This window comes from Clinocottus analis, unplaced genomic scaffold, assembly GCF_023055335.1.
Source record: "Clinocottus analis isolate CAN_PGR_092001 unplaced genomic scaffold, fCliAna1.0.p SCAF_14, whole genome shotgun sequence".
Taxonomy (NCBI): domain Eukaryota; kingdom Metazoa; phylum Chordata; class Actinopteri; order Perciformes; family Cottidae; genus Clinocottus; species Clinocottus analis.
The window spans coordinates 6708737-6723936 of NW_027175865.1; the positions used below are offsets into that span (position 1 = coordinate 6708737).

The 15200-nt window shown below is 41.0% G+C and overlaps 1 protein-coding gene across 2 annotated transcripts in view; it reads left to right on the forward strand.

Moving 5' to 3' along the window:
• Nucleotides 1-5214: 5214 nt before the first annotated feature.
• The window catches only part of trps1 (trichorhinophalangeal syndrome I), a 105823-nt gene continuing 95837 nt past the window's right edge, over nt 5215-15200 (forward strand). The window contains exon 1 of one of the 2 annotated variants that reach the window (XM_068575430.1): nt 5215-6222. The gene's annotated coding sequence lies outside the window, so the exon portion shown is untranslated. The remainder of the gene's footprint in view (nt 6223-15200) is intronic. The other variant, XM_068575431.1, reaches the window with a different exon arrangement.

Here is a 15200-nt window from a genome sequence, read left to right on the forward strand (position 1 = left end):
GGGAATCAAAGGGTCATGGGTATGAATGAGTCGTGAAAACATATAATAACAGATTTACCTTGGCAAACTAAATTTAGAGTTGGTTATAATTTAATAACAAACAATGAATCTAATGTGGAAAAAGTAGGTTGGTCTGTCGCGATGAGTCAGAGGGCTATGGAACTGACCCTGTAACAGCAACGTTAGCATTTTGAGTCAACCTGATGACTTTGGTATCCTCAGTCTTTCCTGTCGCCCGATACCTCAGCATGACTAATAAAAAAGTGAAAGGCCCGAACACGCTGACAAATAAAAAATAGAAGAAGATGTTTTGAAAAACACCCGGCAGTCTTAGAAGAAAAGTGTCTGAAGGAGCCTCTTTGTTCCAGCAAGTGCCCGTCGACAGGACAGCCGTCTGCCAGGGAGCCACACTGACCAACTGGAAAAAATCATCAAGCTGCCTCCAGACAAACTGGTGTGGAAAGAGACAAAGACAAATATAAGAACCTAAGCACAGCACGGTAGACTGGTTATAGATAGATAGACAGACAGAGACAGACAGACCAGACGTCTGTCACAGTGTTGCGTTTGCATTTGACTGGTCTTCCGTTGACATGATCATCATTTTACAAAATCTAAGACAAAAACGTGGTTTTCCTTTGGCTAGATATTTTACTGTCTGCTTGATTTTATGAAACTGACACATGTCCAGCGGGCTTTATCAGTAACAGCAGGTAGATATAAGAGTCGACACCAGATGCCTCCTCTTGAACGTTGTGATTTTCAGACTCTGTCGAACCGTCTTCTACTTGAAACAATAAAAGTCCTTTCACATACTTTGTGTGTTTGGCACATCTGCGTTGTATGTTTTTGTATGAACTGTTTTCCAAGCCTTTACTCAGCTTGGAGGTGTGTGTACAAACTCAGGGAAACAAAAAGTATTTAATGCTTCCGAAATAACGGAATTCAATTCTCTCTATGTGCTGACTCAAAAGCTATTGTTCTCACAGGAATTGTGCTTCTTGCTGATTACTGGGATATGGCTTGCTGTTGTGTATACACTTTCATTCATTGCCCTCTTTGTGTTCCCTGATTTAGGTCAGCTACATCGAAAGCTTGGCAATAAAGATGAAAACTCCATTGATCTAAGGCTACGGAGGACTCTCACTATTTATTTTTCAGACAGCAGAGTCAAAGGATTTTCAAAGGAGTCAAAGGATTTTCTTCTCACTTGACCTTGTTGTTAAAAAATATATGCAGTGTTTTTTTTTTTTATTGCAGCCGTGAATGCTGAATTTGATCTCACCTGTCATTTTGAGCCTTAAGGAGCCACAGCTTAAGTCCATTTACTACAAATTCTTTTAATACGGCAATGAGGAACTCTCTTTTCCTACTCAATTTCAAGCAAAATAAAAAAGTCTTATGGAGAGTTTGTGATTTTGAAAATGAATGCAAAGAGAAACACATACACAAACATCACCTGATCCACTATAAGGACAGTATTTTCCATATCCGTGGGTCCCTAAATAAGTGTAATAAAGACGGAGCAAGAGGAGTGACACAATCCCTTGTTGCCATTTTGACTACTTGAAAAATCTGATATGTGTGACCACACAGAAGGCTGATATGGGAGCCTGCTGCTTTCTAGTTTGCTCCCTTAACAGCCCCCCTCTATGACTACATGGGAGCCATAGACAGAGACAGCAGAATGAGGAAAGAGAGCTGGGATGTGACAAATATACCTTGAAAACAGAAGGAAATGACATATATTTCAGATAGCACATAGAGGAGGCGCGGAAGAAAAGAGAGCTGTGACAATATTCTTCAAACTGCACGGTGATGACGGTGACAACGTGAAAGGAAAAGAAAGTTTTGTGGGTGTCGCCACAGGTAGATGTGTCATCCACAAGCAGGATTGCTGCACCATAGTATTACCACCCCCTGTTGTTGAGAGCAGGAAACAAAAGATGCCAATTTTCTTTACAAACAGGACAATATCCGTAAGAAAAGCAAGACGAGGGTAAAGAATCTACGTCTCGAAGAAATAGTTGAAGAAAAACAATGAAGGAAGGCAAGGAAATGGGACGTTTCAAAAATAAATCCATGGGACGTATATGTGCAAGACTTGCGGCAGGTGGCCGGTGTATTATTTCTTCAATGTGACTTTCTCTGTGGTCCGTCCAAAGCCTTCACCACTCAGGAGGTGGTGGATCCAGCAGTGTATGCCTGGAGGCTGTGGTATTGCCTTTGTTAGCAAAAAAATCTTACCTTGGGCTTTTGAAGGGCAGTGTTTTGAAAAAGAAACAAAAAAGTTCAGAGTCCCTTCCTCCCTGTGGGGCGATAGGAGAAGGACTGTGAATGAAGGGTGAGAGACTTTGCCCACCGCCTGCTTTTCATACAACGCTAACAAGGGCATATTCATTATTTATGTCACTGCCCCCACTCCCTTCCTGTAAACTAGTCTTTGATTATTGTTGCCTTATGGCCACTATAAGGAAAGTCTGTAGGCCTGACTGAATATGCATTTGCCCACAAAAACATTTCTCAATATTCACAGCGACTCACCACTCGGCCGTCAATGGCATCCGCTGTTGCTGTTTCATTTTTACCTTATGGATATAACGTTTCCATTTCCATTTCTCATGTGGTGTGATTCTACTCCGAGGAATCCTTTAATAAATGTACAGCATCAAGTTTGTCACTGTACTTTTTTTGTTCGGCGTGCAGTCGGATTCTCTCGGCACCGCGCTTGTCTTCTGAAGTCCGTTCTACTTCACAACTTCTCTCTTCGTGTCATGACGTTTTCCATTGAGGTCAAGGAAAAGTGGTTAGGAACAGACGTAGAGCGTCTTTTTTGGACTATTCAACAGAAGCCCAGAGCAGTGCTCCTGCCTGGAAAAACACACATCTCTTCAGGTGTAAATCACTGCATCTTAACCAGAGGATGTTCGCTGCCTGCCTGCCTCTGGTGTGTCTGTCTTCTAACTTAATTTGATATTTGATTTACTTTCATTACTGCACACAATATATGTTGAAATATATTATTTAATGTTAAGAATCGTTTGTTCTCTCTCTGCAGAGCTAAAACAAATGCAAATGAAGATAGATAGATAGATAGATAGATAGATAGATAGATAGATAGATAGAAAGATAGATAGATAGATAGATAGATAGATAGATAGATAGATAGATAGATAGATAGATAGATAGTGGCAGCAGCAAGTAAGATAGTAAGCACAAACATATTAAGTACGGGAAATACGTAATAGATTTTATATAAATTAAATAAATAAAATAGGTGAGCAGAACATATTAATTTAAGACAATTAAATAATAAAGGAAATGCAAGTATATACAGTGAATTAGAAGTATATACAGTGAAAGCGGTACTAGAGTTATTGATGATTCAGTTCTGGACAGAGGTGATTTATATAAAGTCGGATTGCAGTCGGCAGGAATGTTCTCCTGTATCTGTCCTTATGACAGCAGAGCTGAATCTGTCTGTTGGAAAAAGTGTTCAAAAGAATGACATTAAAACAGCTTTGCATTTTAAACTTGGACTCCCGCCTCATCTTTGTGTCTACCCATGAGAACAAGGATCACGTGAAATACAACGTAGATGTCACAGTAGATGCACTACAGCTGCTCAAGACGAGATAGATTATCATTTTAGATATCTCATGGAGATTTTGATCCCTCCGGCCCAGGTGTCGAATGCCCTCACAGAGGTAGTGATACCAGATAAGAGTTATTAATATGTATGCACATCTGATGGTGCAGTGTCGAGGAAAAACCATGTAAAATGTGTTCAAGATTAACACATTTCTCAATAATCAAATTGTCCATGTTGTACAACATCGTAGTAAGATATTTGCATGTGGTTCATTTTACAAATGTATTAAATGGTCTTAAATTCCACCAGTAAAATGATTCAAGAGCTACTACAAATAAACTATACATTGTAGAACATTGTGGTGTAATCAATGTCTAATTTAGTAAATTAAGCATCATTGTCTTTTTTTCCTATTAACCTTATTAAGTATGCTGTGTCACAATGATATGATTAGTATGAATCACATGTAATCACATATCACTCAACAATCTGAAGAGGAATGGAGCATTTTTTATGATATTCATATTTTAACATTGTATTTTTTTACTTCCTCCAGTGGTAATAGATAGCCAGTGTTTTAAATGTAACACTTAAAGCTACTCTGTGGAGTTTTTCCAGTTGGAGAGCAATGCTTTGATGAGTGGCTCTCAATATTGTTTGCATCTCATGCTGGAACAGAGCTTAATGTTTCTGTGCAGACATGACGCAGCCAGCTTAGGGCGCAATGCTATACATTTAATTTGTCTTCAGAGCACGCTAATGTGTTTTAACAGTTGGTGGGGGTAAGACAACGTGAGACAGCTGTGCACCAACAAACGAGAAGAAGTATACAAACCAACTTAAATAATGCAGGTTTTTAAAACATTCAGAATGTTTGCAAAATATGTTATAGCATAGAAAATATATTTAATACTTCATTCCTTTTCATGTGCATCGTTTAAGCCTGAAGGAGGGAGAATTTATGATGGTGAACATTGATGAACAAAAACATTTACAATTCAAACTGTATTCCTTTGAGTCAAACTGCACTGCGTGTCAGTTTAGTCGACTCTCAATTAATATCAATTAATATTTTATATTCTATTGTAATATGTTTTGTTGTTGTTTGTCTAATGTATGCACCACCTGCCAAGACAATTTCATCATATGTGTAAACCTGGCAAATAAATGGTTCTGATTACTACTCGACAAGTAGATTCTATGTAGTAAATTCTGTTAATAAACAGTTTTTGGTTTACTATAAATAGGTTAAATAACAGTGTGTGTGTGTCCCTTTAAAAGTAGGTGTTCTTAATTGTAGTAGTTCATTTGGCTTAGTATTAACTGTATAATATACATTAGTGTGTGTTTCACTTTAACTCTTTCTTCTTGGTTCTGGTTGAATCATGCTGGTCGATTTGTTTCAGAAATGCGTCGATACGTGAGATTACAGTCAGTGTCACTTTAAGAGTCAGTGGTCTCTATTTTAGTGGCGTAATTGATTTGGTTTAGCGCTAACTGCGTAAATAAGTGAGCGTACAGCGTGTGTCACTTTAAGAGTCAGTCTTCGGGTGGCTTCTTGATATTAATAGAGCTGCTGTGTCTTCCTCCTCTGACGTAATGCCCACAGCGTACGGAGACAGGCAGAGGTCCTGTCACAGCAAAGCGATAACACTAGTCTGAACCAAAAGAAATAACAGATAACGAGCTGCTCTGCTTTGGTTGGATGTGGCCAGCAGATCCGGGCTCCGGGCGGCTGAATAACATTTTACAGCGGAATATTGCAATAATCTCACCAATCAGTCGCCTAGTTCAACGTGTTACTTGCCGCGAAGCCTTAACTATCTCTCTCTCTCTCCCTCCCAGACCAAAGAAAAAAAAAGAGACAGCCAAGACACTGTCACCCCGTCCGACATCATCAACAAACAAAAACCCCACAAAGAGACGAACCGGCCAGCCAGCACAGCCAGCACAGCCACCATCTTAACAGGCTGCTGAAAGAGACACACACTGAGAGAGAAAAAGAGGCTAATGCTTATTTTGATCAACAGGTAAGCGGCACCAAAAGGAACACTACCAACACGAAAATGCACACCATGCACACAGCCTCTCTCTACTAGTTGGTGCAGTGGCATTGTAAACGGCACCAACCTACAAAAAAAAAAAAAAAAAAAAAAAAATCGCATCGGCGATGCACGATTGGAGTTGTAGATGGCGAAATGCATGCTCTCGGAACAAGTGGGAAGATGAAACGTGTTCGTCTTGAAAGAGAGAGAGAGAAAGAGAGAGAGAGAGAGAGCGAGAGAGAGAAAAAAAAGAGAGGGGGAAACCGGGCTATCAAACGCTGCGTTTTTGGGAGACAAAATACTGCTGTTAAGCTGTTGGTAGTTTTACGACGGGCAGCAGTCGCTTTGCGTCTTATGTAACTAACGGCCTGAGCACCGTCGGCAAGGAAAGAGGGATCTGCTGAATGAGAGAGAGGAAAAGAGCAGCGCCGCTTTGAATTCACATGGCAACTTACATTTAGGTTAGGACACCCAAACGCCACACTAATACAAATTGGGGGGCTACTTTGGGACGGCTACTGCTCTGATTTGAGACTGAGTTTGAAGTCAACGGCCAGGGGACGCGGAGTGACTTAGTCGCCTCAAGTAGGTTTGTGTGTGTGTGTGTGTGTTTTTGTTTTGTTGGTAAGTTTTGTTTCTTATTCTCTTGGCATTTATTCACGATAAGTGGCATCCGGACTATACTCGCTACAGAAGCCGGAGACTCCCGAGTGAGTTTTGTTGTAGTTTTTTTTGCCACTACATAGTAGCCCTCGTGTAGCCGCTGTGTGTTACTTCTAAACTTTGCTTGTTTTTCATTGATAACTTCCCCCCCCCCCTCTCCGCATCACCATTCTGCCTGCAACAAAAACAACAACAACTTGATATCAAGTTCATATTTCTCGGTGCTGCCGAGTGACGCACGTACGTCGCCGAGAAGGAGAGGAACGAGATTTGTGCAGAGAGATGGACGCAGTTTTTTCGCGCTGAACGTGGGAAAGCGGTGCCGCTCGAGATGAAAGAGATTGCGTTTGTCAAGTGGGTTTTTACAGCCGATATGGCGCTGTTTTTTGCGTGTCTTTTTGTTGTTGTTGCACCTCTTTCATTGTTGCTCGAGGGCGCATGGTGGATGGGAAATGTCGTAAACGATCCCCCCGCGAACATCCTCTCGTGTCAACTAAAGTGCTGTAATAGTTCACTTATCACGCATATGTATTTGTTTGTTTTGTTGTTTTGTGGCCGGACTCTTCATGAGTGATGCCGGGAAGCCTGAGTTGCATTTCCACTCAACTTTGAAAAAGTTTCTCTCTCCCCCCCTCCTCCTCCTCCTCTTCTTGTCGTAAGAAACTGTGATGTTCCTTTGAGATAAGGGAGCCGGGTAGGCATGACAACTCTGTGGGGAGAGCAGAGTATGTGAAGGCAGCACAATGAGGCACACACTGCAAGGAAGCTTTTTACACAGTCCTTCACAGCTCTGCAGCTCTGGCCCCCTGAAGCCCCACTTGTGTGTGTGGACCGACTTTTATTCAACAGATAACCTCAGTCATGTCTAGGGGGGGGAAGCAAAGCGGCCCGGGAAACTTTATTCTGACCCCAACACAGTTTGTAAGTCATCAAGAGCATTTTTTTTTAAAAATATATAAAGCATGTCCATCTACACCTTCATCTTCTGGGCTTTGCAAAAAGTCCAGAAGATGATTTGATGAAATGCCACGCCGGCTCTTTTCTTCAAAAGTTCTTTTTACATTAGTAATCTTAAAACACTCACTTTCAGTTCTGGCTTTAACAATTTCCGTGAAAAGGTGCAAAAGATTCTGTGACAACTTTTTGCAAGTTTTGTACTCTCGGCCACAGCGGGAGGGGAGCGATTACATAGACGCACGCATGTCTCCAAAACTGTGGGGATCACTCGAGGGGAAAAATAGAAACCAGCAAAATGATGCATGGAACTTTTATGTCTTAGTTTGTTTTGCAGTTTTTACAAGCAGCATACGAACACAAATCTAATTTGGAGTCTACGGACGAGTGTTTGTTGGGACTTTTTTAAGTACTTCACTTCTTGCATGAAAGCAAAGTAAGCCACGCACCGTCTGTAAGAGCTAGGATTTCCACAAAAAAAAGTTGTTTTCATTGCTTGTTTAAAAAATGAAAGACTTTACAAAGGAACAGCAACTTTGTAAAGCAGTCTAGTTTCATAGTAGATGCTCTGAATATTTCTGCTTCAGTTAAAGGTCAGTGAATAAGTGTCACGTACGGTTCTGTGTCTCACTTTTTCAAGCAGTCTTTTAACATCTGCATGCTTAAATCCTACAGATGTAATTTTGTTTTACTTTTACATAATTTTCTTGGGCTAAGCTGACACGTATGCTTTTAAATGAGGAGTTTAATACTCACGCTGACATCTCAAGGCACTTTGTCAATAAGTGCTTTAAACTGACAGCGACTTGACTTTTAATTCCTTCTCTTCATTGTCCATCTTGTGCGTTCATGTTTCCCCCACCTCTCGCCCTTCACTTTTTGAAGGGTTCTCATACCCGCGGACATCATGCGTGCAATATATACTGCTTTGTTAAACCTTTGCAAACTTTTAACAAGCTTCTTTAAAACATGATCAGGCAATGTATCAATCTCGTTCTATAGCCTTTAAAACACGTTCCTCCTTCCAGACACTGGATATTATTGTATCTCACGGCCTTGTTCGGAGCCGCTATTAAACGTCAAAACAGTTGACGACTTCCTAAAGAGAACCTCTGCTTGTAAAACTCTTTCCCGTATGTGTGTGTGTGTGTGTGTGAGAGAGACGGAGTGGGAGAGAGCACAGCACTTTTTCCTGTGTGTGTGCGTGTGTGTGTGTGTCTGTGTATGTATGTGTATGCTGTGGAGACAGCCATGGCTTAGTCATATGGCTGCAATATGTGCAGTCTCTGCGGTGGAACTGGGAAGAGAGAAAGTTTAGAGGGAGAGAGCACATGGAGTTAGGGAAGTCAGAAATGTCCTGTTCGACTTGCTGGAATGCTTCTCCAGTGTTTTATTGATGGTTTGATGCTCTGTGAGACATGAGGAACAACTGTAGTGATTTTGTGGGCTGCCACGCATTTGTCTTTGGTCGTTTCAAAGCAGGGCCGTGTTACGAGGCCGGTTTGAGATGGAGGAGAAGAACATTCTCACCCAGGCCAGGCGGCTTTTCTGGGGGGGGGGGAACTTTAGCGATTTCCTTTGGTGGATATGCGACTGATCTTACTGCCTCAAAGCAGCGTGGCCATGAAGGTGTTTGGAAAGAAAGAGACACGTTTCTTATGCAATGCAATTTTTAATTTAACTCATAATGTTAGTCATCATAATGGATAATTATCATGGTCAAAAAAAGAGTTTGCTTCTGTTTATAGACTTTTTTTTAGAATATTGGATTTTAAGGGGTAAAGTTATCTACAATTTGAAGTTATAGGGATAAGTCTTTCCATGGAATTGTATAAAATCCTATATTGAGATGTATTGATACACAATTGCGTCATCTAAATTGGTAATAACGGGCACATGCTCTGATTTCTCTGAAAAAAGTTAAATCTAACTTTTGTTTTCATCCAACTACTCTGTTTTGTCTGCAAACAAAGTGTATAGCTGGACATATCTATTTATTTATTCTCTATAATTTCGCCAGAAACAATTCTTAATTAAATGATAAAATACTCTGTACTTTACGATTGTCAAGTATTTAATTCACAAGGAGTATCCAAAAATAGTCTTTACAATGTGGTTATTTTATATCGATTTATTATTAATATATTGAATGACCAGAAGAAAAAAAAAATGCTACATCTTGATTATAGATATTCTTATTGAGATATGAAACAACCAATATCGTGATAGAATATTTTGTCCATATCGCCCAGCTGTAATCATTGCTTAAGAAAGCATAAGAAAAATAGCAGCCAAAGTGTATATGATATGAATGTGGCAACATCATGATAAATGGTGGATCGAGACCTGGAGAAATTGTAGAGAGCTGAATACTACACAGCAAAATTAATAATCTCACCCACGTTAGATAAGAACGAGAAAAAAAATAAGTGAACAGGATTGATAGAAGTTTATACAACTCCTGCCAAACCTCGGCCTGATGCTGTTGGCGTTTTGGATGAGGTTGTGTGTTTTATTTGCCTGACATTACCTGCTAAAATCCTTCTTTAGTGAAGAGATTTTTAGTAATAATTCCTGCAATAACCTCAGTGGCCGCTGTCCGTGTCCTTCTGACACACCGGAGCAATGTGGCCTGTTGCAGCTTGTCGTAGTGTTCAACGCAAGGAACAAAGGACCGATCTCCGTCAATCTCTGCTTATTACGGATGTTCTGTAAACTACTCTGCGTGTAGGTGGCATATCAACGTGCGAGCAAATAATCCCATTCACGGACCTGTTGCTGGCCGCAGACGAGTGCGTGTGGAAGTTAAAAAGAAAAAGCAGCTGTCTCCCAGATTTAAGGAGATAACAGCCCTCCTGAGATCAGTTGAGCTGCATATTCAGTATAAGGACGATGAAGGGATGAATCAGTTGCAACTGAAGCGGCACCAGGAGTCATTGTTTGAAAACTTTGATTTCACTCTTTTAATTAAGGGCTTTTCCTTTTGTGTATTTTGACGAGTCGGATAATTGAATAGGACACTTTGCTCGAATAATACAGCACAAGTGTTCACAGCTGACATTTGGCGAACATCTCCTTGCCTCACCGTTAAGCTCCTGCGATTATTGCTTCTGTGCTCCTCAGACCAGCGGCAAGAAGATCGGAAGGGTTTTTAAGTAGGGCTGGGCAAAGTTGAATAAAATTAACTGATTAATCGCATTATGCGCCAAATTCACTAATGAAGTAAAAACTAGTGTATTTCAGGCTTTTATTTTAAAGTAATGTCATCAGGACAATATAACAGGCACTCTAAAACAGCGAGTTAACATACATACATATATAGTTTAGAAGTAACTTTTTTTCTTGATGTGGACGCACTACTCCACATCTATTTCCATTTTCTGATCCCATTTTATTTTCTGAACGTGAAGCGTCTAAACTCACCGTTTCCAATAAGCAGGAAAAGATTAGCATCTGCAGTATTACAGCAATCAGCCGTTATTCATCTCAACCCGGCCTGCAGTTCAGATAAAGGAAAACATCCATTTGTCACGGATAGTTTATTTAAAGAAAAAAAAAAAAACACATTTTTTTGCAAGGCTTCTGGCTCTCTTGGCTAGTAGCTCTGTAGCTCGCACTTCCATACCACACAGGCTCTTCTTGTTTTGCTCATATCGCGAGGACACAATTGTTTTGATCTTATTTCACTGTAAAGAAAATTGCTTTATTTCAGCTGCTTGTAACGCGGCTGACACATGGATTTGAGCCGATTCTCCTCTTGCAGTTACTGGAAGTCACTCTGGAAAAGAGTGTCTGCTAAATGCCCGAAATGTCATCCCCACTCTCCGTCTGTGGTTAGTACAGCCTTGTTTAGGCTTGAGTTTGTCTCTAATGTCTTTGGTCTTTTATAAGCCTGTCTTTTAGGCCGCCTGCTTTAGATAACGAGCACATGGTCTTCGTTTAGGGTGAAATGATTCCTTTTTTTTTTTCTCTCCCCCATTTTGTAGTTGTTTTTTTTTTCTTTCTGGGGGACAGACAAATGCTAAATATGGGACAATTCTTCCTCCCTTTGATCTGAGAGTGAATACTCGCTCTGTCACGATGGTCTTGTGGTTGTAAAGACAGAGCTGTGGCCAAACGGCGTCCCCTCCCCCGCCACAACAACACCTGCTGGCTCCTCGTAACTTTCTGTCTATCAGTCAAACCTGTGAGTTGCACGTGGATGACATCGGTTCTGAACAGACATGGGCTGTGCTTTTTCTTCTTCTTCTTTCTTTGTGGTAACAGAAAGCTCCCGAGCCGGTTAACGGACGGGGAACCTCCCGGCTTATCACGTGACGCGCTGAGAGTCGAGAGTCGAGAGTTCTGACTGCTTTGACTCAGCAGTATACTCGACGCGTACGTTTCCTGTGCACCCAGACGTTCACTTACCAAGCGCCGCTCGCAGGATCTTCAGACCTCGTGTGAAACACCGTGCATGATTTGTCCCGAGGCTGCGTTCAATTAACTTCCAAATGGAGCGGCGTCTCATTGACGATGAATCGACGCCCATTGGCTCCATCGTGAGCAAAGCGACTGCAGTTTTTTTTTTTTTTCTCAAATATGAGAGCCTTGTTGTATTTGATTTTGTCACATTTACGACACGGCTGTGGGACACATTGGATTTTTATTCATACAGCCATGAGTTCCACACGTTTTAGTTTTCTTTGTCGCTCTTCGCCTTCAGTTTCTACCCTTTTCCAAGCTTTCCTACAGGTGTTGTCCCAGATTTGAGTCTTACAACGGAAAAGATGAGACCACAAGCTCAGATGTTTATGAGGAAATGTCACTAAGAGAAAAATGTGACTGTCTTGAAAACAGTAGACAGTGTGTTTCGTCGTGAAAAAGCCTTATCAGATTTTATTGGAGTAAAACAGACTTGCATGTGTTTTAAATGTCAGAGAGATCGTAGTATGAAATGGTTGAGGGGACACTGCGTTATTCGCATCAGCTCCGCATCATAAGACGATGGCAACTTATTTATTTATGTATTGAGACTTTGTAAACAAAGTCCGTCGGCCCTGATGGGTGTTTTAAGAGTTAAAAATAACTTTGATTTATGTTTTTTCACCAGCATGGTAGCAGTGTTGTGGCAGCAGTGAATAAAATCTCCCTCTTAACGGTTTCACATTTAAAAATGGAGTGCCTCATTAAAATGTGAAGACTCATTACAATAACGTGCGATGATGAATATTGAGCCAAAACATGCAGCAAAAATCATCCGACGGGAATCAATTTTTCAATTGAGGGGATTTCCCGTGGAATTCTTTTAAGTTTTTAATCTTTACAAAGTGAATTTGAATGAGATCCAATCCAGCTTTTCTTTTTCCTCCATAGAAACAATATTTTATGAGGTTGTGGCTTGTGGAGTCGACCAAATGTACTTGCAACTGCTAAATCAGTGTGTACCCGGTAACAAGCAGTTATAGTTTGCTGTCATTTGCTTTAACTTTCTCTCTTTAACAATAATCCCAATGGGGTTAGTTTACAGAAGCGGAAACTCAAGCTTGTTTTACCACCCTAGAAAAAGACGACTCGATTTCGAAGGCTAATCCATCACAGGGAAAGTGCAGCTTGAATCTGGAGTTCTCAGAGATTATGTGTTTCTTTGTGCCGGTGTCTCCTCAGCAGGAGTACTGTCCTAAATAAACTTAGCTCATTGCCTGTAACTACACAGACAAAAAACAAGGAGATCAGAATATGACTTTGTCACGTATGCATCTTCATATTTTAGAGGTTTAAAATGAGTTTTAACACTTATGTTTGTTCTAAAAACCTTTTTTTTTTAAAACATATGGCACAAGGTATTTCAAGGATATAAACTAGCAGTGTGAAAATATCTTTCCATCATAATAAGAGTTCAGAATGTAAATTGAGAGTTGCGATGATGTTATTTCTAAATGTATATGTATTATACGTCACACGCATGTCGGTCCTGTATTACTGTGGTACATCAGATTACACTGTATTGAGGAGGTGAAGAGGAGATTATACACCGACTGATTGCGACATCCTCTACAAGCTGTAAAAAGCCACTCACACTTGTGTGGTGCTATAAATACATTTTTGTGTACTGTTTCTCAAGCCTCTCTGTAATTTCTTCCAGTTTTCGCCCAGCAGACCAGACAGCGAAAATTATCCACGGAAAATGTGACAGTGACACAAGTGGCATGAATTTGAATGTGATTTATGTCGTAAGCGTCTTTGTGTCGAGGCTGAAAGGGCTGCGCAACACGCAGATGGAGAGAGTACTGAACCGTTTCCCTCCAGTACTTTGTGCTTAATTCAGCGAGACTTTTCTCAAGTAGAGGTGTTTTTGTTTTGTTTTTTTTTGTTTTTTTATCAGGGGAAGCGACTCCTCGGTAAAAGTTTACTCTCTCCAAAGTGAGGGCACAGTCCATTGATGCCGAATGAAAGAAAGTCATTTGGTTTAATGCGCGTAGGGAAAATTGCCCAGTGGCAAACAACACATCTGTAAAGAACAAGTATCGTCCACTTTTACAGGTTCAAGAATTGTATTTAACCAAAAAGTTCCAATGTGTTGGACAGATGAAGGCCAGAATATCTGGAGTTCACATCCCCTTCCCTTGAGCTTTCTGCAGGATAACTAAAGCAGGACTTTAGAAGTGGATGTTGTCTGTTCACAGGTTGTTTCAAGCCTCTGCAGCTCAATATATTTCATTAATATGACATCCGTTCCTTCTCTATATCAGGAATGCATCTGAAACGCGCGGCTCCTCGTGTTTCTGCTGCGTTACGAGAGCTCCATCATCCCCGGACAGTTGAGCATTGTTGGTAGATCTGTTTCTGTGCCGGTCTATCAGCGCTTCTCTCCGTCTGTCCAGGTCAGATCTGTCTCGTTCTCTGCTTGGTTGTGATTGAATTCACTCACTGATTGTGTAATTCTGCGCTGAAGGTTAACTGTCTGTTCTGTCAACAGTCAAACCTGCGCACACTTTCACATTTTCCTCCTTTTTTTTCTTCTCTCTTTCTCTTTTTCTGTGTCTTCATCTCTAAATGTCTCTCTCTCTTCCTCACTGGGAGGCCAGAGACGGTGCTAGATTGCTTTGTAACACAATACTGCATTTAATTGCTCTGAGCATGCAATTAGGTTTCATTTCAAGTGCAAATGCACACTGATATTGTTGTGTTTATTTGCGTGTGCGATAGTCTGAAATATGAAGTGATTTATTTCAACTCTGAAATAGCACATGTTGCTTAGTTATAACTACATACCTGTTGAGGAATGGGACTCATTTGTGCTGCTTTTAAAACTATTTTAGCTCCCTCCCTGCTTAGACGCACACATACACACTAACACACACACACACACACACACACACACACACACACACACTTGCACATACAGCCCCATTAGTATTGTAGTCTGGGATCTGGCTAAAACATCTGGTGGCTGAGTAACTTTTCAAAGTAGTCTTTGTCCTCACTCTGTGTGTGCCTGCATGCGTGTGTCGCTCAGTGTGTGTGTGTGTGTGTGTGTGTGTGTGTGTGTGTCTGTCTGTCTATGTAATAAGGGGCAGACTTTTTACGGCGTCCCGTCAAATTAAAACTATGATTTAAACAACTAACATGTCCGCTCTTTTTCAATTTTTTATTTTTTCATTTTATTAAAGCGAATTGCAACACACCGGCCTCTGCAGATTTGTCGAGCCTGCTTCTGGCTGTGTGGCCGGTTTGGACTGCAGCAGAGACATTAAAATAAAGATTAAGCACAGGCTGAGTAGCTGTAACTCACGAGCGGCCGGTCTGGCCGTTTGTGTTATTTTATCCATGTAACCCTGGCCGGCTGCCCCGTAGCAGAGAGACGGCGGGGAGAAAGCTCGGGGAGATACGACACCCTTCCAACTTGCCTCTGGTCCAGCTTGACATTTGTGCCCAAATTTTGAAAGACCCGGTGGAATGTGGTC